The sequence below is a fragment of the Eucalyptus grandis genome, chromosome 4, assembly GCF_016545825.1.
Source record: "Eucalyptus grandis isolate ANBG69807.140 chromosome 4, ASM1654582v1, whole genome shotgun sequence".
Lineage (NCBI taxonomy): Eukaryota > Viridiplantae > Streptophyta > Magnoliopsida > Myrtales > Myrtaceae > Eucalyptus > Eucalyptus grandis.
The window spans coordinates 3312069-3321240 of record NC_052615.1 but is presented as its reverse complement, the minus strand read 5'-3'; the positions used below and the strand labels follow the sequence as shown (position 1 = coordinate 3321240).

General features: G+C 38.0%; 1 long non-coding RNA gene across 2 annotated transcripts; it reads right to left on the bottom strand.

Annotated features, from left to right (window-relative positions):
- Positions 1 to 398: 398 nt before the first annotated feature.
- On the bottom strand, positions 399 to 3209 carry LOC120292874. Of its 2 annotated transcripts, none has more exons than XR_005550490.1 (3): positions 3075 to 3209; positions 1298 to 1457; positions 399 to 751 (listed from the first exon to the last, which is right to left on the bottom strand). It is a non-coding gene; the product is annotated as an uncharacterized LOC120292874 (long non-coding RNA). The 2 variants fall into 2 exon arrangements; XR_005550491.1 differs by having other exon boundaries at positions 399 to 730.
- Between the last annotated feature and the right edge of the window lie 5963 nt (positions 3210 to 9172).

The following is a 9172-nucleotide window of genomic DNA, read 5'->3' as shown; positions in this document are numbered from 1 at the left end:
TATAAAGTAATTTTTTCCATGTGGTGGTGGCTGTTTGTGCAAGTTTTCTGGTTACATGAGGATCTATATTGGATAGAAATAAATATTGCTCGATTGTGACAAAATCATGTCTCATATTTTGTTTAACTGGAAATTATGTGGGTTCACTGGACTGCAGCGAGAGTAAATTGTTGTCCAATTCTTCCTCTGTGAATTGCTGTGGTAAAGAAAGCTGGTCCAACTTCCAGCCCGAGCATTGCACTCCAGTCTTTATGTCAATATGAAAGTAGTGATGATGAGGATTGAACCATTGGATACCATTTGTCTTCTTGATATAGTAGCAGTTTTTCTATTCTGTCTCCCTTTAATTTCTCACGGAAGGAAAAAGAAACGCGAAACTGATGGGAACTTGGTTCGCATTGGCCAGATCATCATAATGTATGTTGCAGAATATGACAATTATCAACCAATGTCGATGTCTACAGCTACGGGGTTCCCTTGCTCGAATTGTTCACAGAAAAGAGATCCACGGAGAGCATGTATATGGACAACTTCAACCTCCATTGTTTCATCAAAACGGCTGTTCCAGATAGGCTCATGCAGGTCATAGATCTCTTACTAAATTCGAAAGAAGAGAGGGAGTTGGAGGACAACGGCAACATAAGCACGTGCTTGGCTATGATCCTTCAGATCGAGGTCATCTCAACGGCTGCATCGTGAACGGATGGACTTCGGATACGTTGTCGCTGAACTGCACGAGGCCAAAACTTTCCTGCTTGGACGAGAAACAGAGTGACTGAGAGAACAAATGTGGGTAGATGTGATTATATAATTAATGTGTTGTTAAATCATGTTTGTGCACACAGAGATTTGTAGATCAATTAATAAATTTACAAAAAGAGTAGATATGATGCTACATAATTTTTCGTCTTATTTTCCTAAGTAATAGATCAAACAAGAGAGAAAAAAATACAAAATAAGATTCTCAACAGATGAATTTAGATGTATTAACCGTTCTATCAAATTACATCTAAGCTAATAAAATATGAACATTAATATTGCCGTATTGTTCGGGGAACATCGTGTCAGAGCAAGTGGGATAATATTTTTTTCTTATCTTTGCCAATTAATGTAAACTGCAGCCTAATTAATGCCAAAAAGACTTGGAGATAATATAATTTTTCATGACATGGGCTCAACCTCAAGACTTGATCAACCACTGAGATGGTTAGCAGATAAGATCAAACCATGTGACTGTCCTAGCTTAAGAAATTAGCATTGGATTATTGTCGCGGGTCAAGAGGATACAAGACTATACCTAACTCTTCGCCATAAAAGGTGAGGAAATAGGCTGAATTCACCCTAATGAATCCCACTCCGACCCTGATGAGTGAAAACTTTGTCACACATCCTGGTTGGATATGAAAATTCCAGCATCCTATCGCCAATAAGTCAAATAATACTCACGTTGGAGTAACCTGTTACAAATCCATGACAGGGGCATTTGTTAGTGAATTTGAAAAAATCACAATGAGACAAAACATATTGATAATGTCATAATTATAAATTTTGCATCCATATCTTGTCCTGTTCATGAGAGTTCTTTTTAGGCATTAGAATGGAAGGATCATGCATATATATATATATATATATATTGTTATTAATGGAATAATGTGATGTCATTTAACAAAAATACATATGTGTGACGTGCATAACTAATTTTTTTTTAAGCATAATTGATGGATTTCGTAACTAAAAAGAAAACAAATAATCATAGCAAGACTCGATCGACTAAAAAATGTTGAATCAATTTTTATTTGAAAAACAAGATAGGAAACTTCTCTAACATTAATCAATCAAAAACGTCAAAAAAAAAAATTAATCATTTCGAATCACGAGACAAAGTCAAGCAACTATACATTATCAAACTAAGAAACTGAACTAATAAAGGATTATCTACAAAATGGATATGTTAAAGCAGGAAATAAGAATGCTTTAATGAAGAGAGTTGCACTAGAAATAGAAATTTCTCTAAGATTACCATGATAAATATTCCTACATGTATACTTTAGACATGAGTAGCCTCTTTTCTACTCACTTCATGTGAGGGATACAATAATCACGATGCTATGATGACAATCTCATAATAATAAATATAGTCTCAGCTCAAAGAAAGTTTTTCTCACCACAATAAAGATAGTATTACCACAATGAAGATAGTTTCTTTCTTTCTTTATTTTTTGTTATTTTTCTATTCTTGAAATGAAAAAATAGATTATCTTTGGTGATTTCTTTCTATATTAGGAAAAACAAAACATGGCATATAAATAATGCAGGCCACTTCGTTTTCGTATGTTTTAAAAGAACTTCTTATGCAAGGGCAAAATCATGGCCCTACCTACCGCTTGCCTTTTCTGTGCACAATTTTCGTAAAAGGGTTTCGGATGGGTTTGGAGTGAGATTTTAAAATCCTCCTTTTATGTTTCCTCGCTTGTTGAAAATCACTGTAAGGTGGCACAGTTTCCTCAAAATTTTGGATATCAATATAAATTTGATAATATTTATATTTTTTTCAATAAAAAAAACCATTCGAGAGAGTGAAAATATGAAAAAACATAATCAAGCTAATGATGGAAAAACATGATGGAATTCCATATGAATCACTTCATATAAATCACTTCTCTAACATCAATCAATCAATCAAGAAAAACACCTAAGTTGGGAAATTTACATCATGAGGAGTGTGCATCATGTCATTCCCCAAAATTGACTAGACATACAGTCAATTGAGTTGGGAAAATAGGAATTTCATCAAAGGAAAAATTGTCTCATTAAATAAAGATGCAAACACCACTTTCAATTGCAAAAAGTATTGGCCAATGAAATTCGGATTAAAATTTAAAATCCGAGTTGATTGGCTTGAGCTCATTAAGCCCGAGCCTTGCATTGCAAAATTTATGAAGGATCCATATAGTCAATTTTTGTGATGAATTTGAGTTATATAAACTTGATTTTAGTTGTATGTTTTGTCCTTCGAAGGGGGTGGTGGGGAAGACAGAGAAAACCAAAGTCCAGAAGAAAGGGAAAGGGGTTACCGTAGCAACGTTGCTTTTTCCTTTGGAGCAATGAATGATTTTTGTGATACTCTTCACATAATTTACATGGTGTCGTCCGGCGAGAATCAACTACAACACTACATCCTCAGCAATGATAACAGCGAACCGGTTCACTTTTTGCAATCTCCCGATTGTCCGGATGCCGGCGGCAGAAGCAGAAGCGGTGGCTGGAGCGGAGGAGGAGGTGGTGGTGGGGCTGCCTCCCCTGCCGACCTCTCCTTTCGGAACTTGAAGAGAAAAGCCAGCCCGGCAGCGAACAACAGAGAGGCGCCAGCGATTCCGCACACGATGCTCGCCAGCAAGAGCACCCCTCTCACGTGATCTCTCCTCCCTCTTCCTGCTCCTCGCCACCACGGGTCGTCGCTCGAATTTGTCCCGTTCAGGAGCGGCACTGCCGGAGACGACACTGACGGAGAACCCCGAAGAAGGACGCCGTCTCCGGGGCGGCTTCGCTCCGGCTGGCGGCGGATCCTGGAACTGCAGCCCGTGATCGGAGGGTCGCAATTCTCTCGATTCCGATTGAGTAACATCTGTGGAGAAGAGGACGCATAGAGCTAGAAGGGCGTATATTCCTCGGGAGCACGCCATCTCTCTCTCTCTCGAAAATTATAGATGGAGTCTTGGAATTTAGCCTGTTTCTCTCTACCGTGAGCATTTGATTTAACTATATAAAAAAGATTTAATGTTAAATCGTCTTTATTTATAAGCAATCTAATGTTAAATTTAGTAATAAGTTTTATTCACACTCCTAGAAAAAAATTACGGATTTTCCGTTGCTTGTATTTCTCTATTATTATAGTGATCTTTGTGGAGTAAAAACTTTTTTTTTTTTTTGGTTGTGGTCGTGAGAGTAATTCCTATCGTCTTGACCTGTGTCCATTGCGACAGATAAATCCCTTAGGTAATGCCAGAAAAATGCAACGTAAATTGGAGGATTCGAACTTGAAACACATGGGTGGGGTCGAAGCAGCACTACTAATTGTGCGACACCACATGGGGCTGGGGGTAAAAAGTCAAGTAAAGTAAGAAGGGAGATGCTTTTGGCCAAAAGACAACGAGGAAAGTAGCGGATGTATTGAGGGATTTTATTAAATTTGCTTGCTAAGTAATGTGCCAAGTTTTAATTGGTTTATGAAGCAAACGAGACCCGTGAATTGAACTTCTTTAATACCAAATAGGTCCGACCAAAAATAAATAAATACCTAATAGAAAATTGTCATGAAATTAAGGCTTTGTTTGCTTCACAAAAAAGACATATTTCGAAAAATATTTTCCCTCTTTTCTGATGTTCCATTTGTTTAAAAGAATTAGATAATGGAAAATATTTTTCTATTTAATGGAGGACCTATGCTTATATTTAAGAAAATGATTTTTTTTTTTATGACCATGGAACCGCCTCGCGGCCAATAGTAGCTATGCGTAAACCACAGGAGTGCTAGCGCAGGGACCCACCTCCCATGACTCCCCACTTTAGTCGTGCATCATGACAAGTTGGGGAATCGAACCTCGGCCACCACGGGGTGGGTCAAGAAAATGATTTTCTCTTTGAAAAATCTGAAAATATTTTTCAAAAATATTATTAGGTATCAATACTTGATCTAGAGCTTTATACTTAAACACAAGAACCCCAAACCTAGTTCCTGCGTCCCAGCATTCAAGACCAAGTCTTCGGCCTCTGACTTCGAATCCATCGGGCCCCTAGCACTCACGCTCGAGTCCATCCAGGTTTGGCCCAAAGCCCTAATGCCTGTGCTCAATGCCTTGGCACTCGAATTCCATAAAGGCAATGCTCAAGTCTCCAATGCTCAATCTCTAGACCCCAACACTTAGGCTCGGGTCCATTAAGGTCATATGTAGGTCCTCAGAAGTTTGGCCCTTAGTTAATGAAATGTTTGTTAAAAAAGTCAAATTTTTATTTTTAAAATTCTTCTCTCCTTATTTATTTATTTATTTATTTATTTATTTTCCCTCTCTTCCTTTTCCTTCTTCCTTCTTCTTTGATTGGTCACTGGCCAAGGCGATCGTTAGCGACTAGCCATAGGTGAGAGACGAGCTTCCCTAGCTCTTGCTAGCCTTGTGTGAGCCCGTCCCTCATCTATGACAGATAGCAAGAAGGAAAAGAAAAAGAAAAAAATAATTAAAAAATTCGAGTATTTTGATACTTTTCCTTGGGAAAATTTATCATATGGCATGTTGCGGAAGCAAACGATCGAACAACTAAATAGACGAATAAGAAAATAAACCAGATGTTAGATTTACGTAATTCAATTGTAATGAATCCTACTTTTTTTTTTCTTTTTTTTCTTTTTTTTCTTTTTTTAAGTTTGTGACATTACACCTGTTAATTAAACGACGCCATCTCTTTCGAGTTTTGATCCTAGGAACAATAACTTGCCTTCAAATAGGCTCATCTTAAGTGGATCCTACTTTTCTTCCTTTTGGTTCTCTAAGGCGGCCGGTGACAAAGACCCCACGGCTAAATAAGAAAAACAAGTGCCGGTTATTAATGAACCAATTTCCACTTCTCTTGAATAAAAAGGATATTCTTTTGATTCAACTATTCTCTATAAATACACATATGTTACATTATCCACATATATCTAGTGAAATTCTATTCTTGGAATCATAAGTGTGCCTCTTAGTGAAAGTGTGATCTCGAACAAGTGATTGCTCGCGTCAAATTAAATGCTTCATGGTATAACCAATTAGTAGGGCTTTTGGCATCATTCTCAAACAAGTAAGAAACTCAAAAACCTATCAAAATTTCATTAGCAAGTGCATCAAAAGCACTTATCAAGTAATCATCTAAAGTAAATTTATAAAATTTCAATTATTTCAAATTAAATAAACATTAATTGGAGCATGAGATTTTTCAAGTTTCTCTTTCTTTTGCCGCTTGTCGCGACCTAATTTTGGGTGTGGACCACCTAGGGTTTGGCTAATGGATTGTTGCCTAGACCTAACTCGGGCTCTCCCAAGTCCATACCAATTCGCGACTTAGGTTTAAATTCTTAACATGCAGATAGATTTTATTTATGAGTCGCCACTAATCTATTTTTTTGTGAGTCGATTAGAAACTCAAATAAAGAAATGGGAGATTTACTTTACTCATACGAACCAGAGATTGTGAGTCCTAGGGGACTTGTTTACGCTAGATTTCTTTAATGCCCTTTCGGTACCATTCCTTTTTATTTTGAAAAAAATATCTTGCAGGCAGTATGAATTGATTTTAATTTATCTCCCTAACATGCGAGGTTATCATGTGGGTGCGCAATCCACCAATTTAACACCCAGATAAACAATAAATAAATTACAAAAACTTACCTCAAAGCAACGAAAGCATCCGCAATGTTAAGTTAAAATCCACATCAACAACCCTAGTTATGGTTTCTAATTAATACGCAATTTATTTATTTTTATTTTTTATTTTCACTTAATTAAAGAAAATCATGCAATATGCAATATTAAATAATCTAATTCTAATGACATGCAATTTCTAATTAAATAAACCTAGCAATGATCACTAAATGGCATGCATTTCATGAATCTAATTCTGAATAACATGCAATGACATTTTTTCTAAAAATATGCAATTCATCCTAAAGGATTAAAATTAATTTATCCTAAGTCATTTTTTGTATTTTTCATGAAAATTCGGAATTAGGAAAAATGTGAGAATTATTTAACTAGATTAGGATTCTATTTAATTTGCATTAGGAAATAGGTTAAGCCAAATCCTAATTTAAACTAAAATATTATCTTAACCCAAATAATCATAAAATGCAATTTATCTAATATCTAAACTTATAATAAATTAAGAAAACTATTATCTAGAATTAAACTAAGTGCAATTTAACCCTAATGTAATGACGTACAAAATATGCCATAATTATACATGACATATGCATGATAATTTTTTTTTTGTTTTTGTTTAATTTCGAAATTACTAATTGCCAAATAATTAAACATGCAATCCAAATTAAAAATCCAGAACCTAAATTGATTGATTTGATTTTTTTGATTTTTGATTTTAAGATTCGAAATAAAATTGTTATTCTAAATATGTAAACACTAAAACATGCAATATTATTACTCAAACACATTTCAAGATAAATAAAGCAATCAAGACCATCCAAAATTACCAAAAAAATATCACATATCGTTTAGATCAAAGGATGATGATATTTCGCTAGTAAAATCGATAAATTGATCTTAAGCCTTAAAGATCAAAAATATCAATTTTATTCTCACTTGATTAATTATTTCATCTAAAACCTTATATATGAAATAAAAAAAAACCCTTATGGTTGAATCGGTGATATGTTGAAATTTCAAATCATTCATTAAAGACTAATTATACTATAAAAAAACACAAGATAAAGTAAAATAACAATAATAAAATAAGATAAATAAATAGAAGAAAAAACTATATAAATTGATTTTTTCTTTTTCTTTTTTTTTTTCAGGCGAAAATGATGGTTGCTCCGGTGAGGGAATTCGCCGGCAACGGTCTCCGGCGAAATAGGGCGACGGCGAGGGGTGTCGCGGGGGAGGTTGTGGCGTCGGAGCAGAGGAGGGTCGCGGCGTCGAGTGCTGGTGTAGACGTGGGTGAAACGAGCAGCGGTAGTGTGGGCGCGAGGCTGGCTGTCGGGCGCCGGACGGAGGCGAGCAGCGACGGTGCGGGCTCCGGCGACGTCGGGTCACGGCAGGGATAGCGGCGCAGCGGCGGCTGAGCGTCGGGCGGAGGCGAGCAGGGGCGGTGTGGTCTCCGGTGGCGTCGGGCAGCGGATCCGGAGCTGCAGGCGTTGGCTGGGCAGTGCTCGGTGCTGGTCGCGGGTTGCAGAAGCGCGGCGGCGTCGGGCTCCGAGCGGATGCGTAGCCGCCGGCCGAGGGGGTTCGGCAACTACTGCGGGCGAGCGACGGCAGGAGGGAAGAAGCAACGGCGCGTCGGGCTCTGGTGGTGCTGCAGTGGGACGGCGGCGGGCTGAGGTGCGGGCGTTGGCTGGGCGACGCTCGGCGTCAGGCGGGGCAGCAACGGCGTCGGGTGGTAGAAGCGGCTCGGGAGAGACCAGCGAAGCAGCGGTGGCGGAACGCGGTTGCGGCTGACGGAGGCGGTGCTGGCGCGGTGGACGGCGCGGGCACGCCTGGCGCAGTCGGGGAGGGCCCTTCGGGGAAGACGACACTGTAGCGTTTTCCTTTCTTTTTTTCTTTTTTTTTCGCCTGTGCACGCTGTCACACATCACTTCTCTGCAGACTTTTCTGAACATTTTGCTGACCTTGACTTTTCCTCTCGAAAACAAGAACGAAAGAACTCTTTTTTTTTTTTTTAATTTCAAACTCTAATAAAATGAAGGAACCACTCTCACCTTTTTGCTCAGAAATTTTTTTTCTTCCCCCGTATTTGCTCTCCAATTTTTCGAAAAACTCTCCCCTTTGTCATGAAAAATGAGCCTCTCTTTTATAGTGATTCGAAATGGTCTCCTTATGGCGTTTCAAATTACCATTTCTTTGTCGCATTAAATCAAATCTACATGATTTGACAAAGTTCAATTCTTGCCATTTTTCATTTTGATTTCAAAATTGTTCTTTGCGTTTAACAAAATCCTGGACATCCATCAAATTTCATATTTCCTTGCATAATTCAATCAAATCAATTTCTTCCATTTTCAATTTTTTCTTTTTATTTGTTCAAATGCAATTTTATTTTCCTTATTTTCTTATATTTGCCAAAATTAGGTGTCAACACTGCTGACTGTCGAGGTTTTTTGTTTGAACGTGGAAAAACGCGAGATTTTTATGACCAATCAGCGGCGGGGTGTGCTTGTCCTTTTGCGATTGAACCGAAGTCAACAGTTCCTTCCTTCACGGGTTAAAAAATGAGAAGTTGGCGGTTCAATCCCCTCATTGCGCATGACGAATTTTCCACTCCCCAATCATCGCGATGACGTGATCAAAAGAGAATTCCTTACCAAGGTGGAAAAAGTTAGAAACCCTACTGAATTTTTCTCTTCGGAAGCCAAAATTTTGCATCACCATCTTTTGCATCTTTAATTTCCAAAACTTCTTTGCATCCCCAC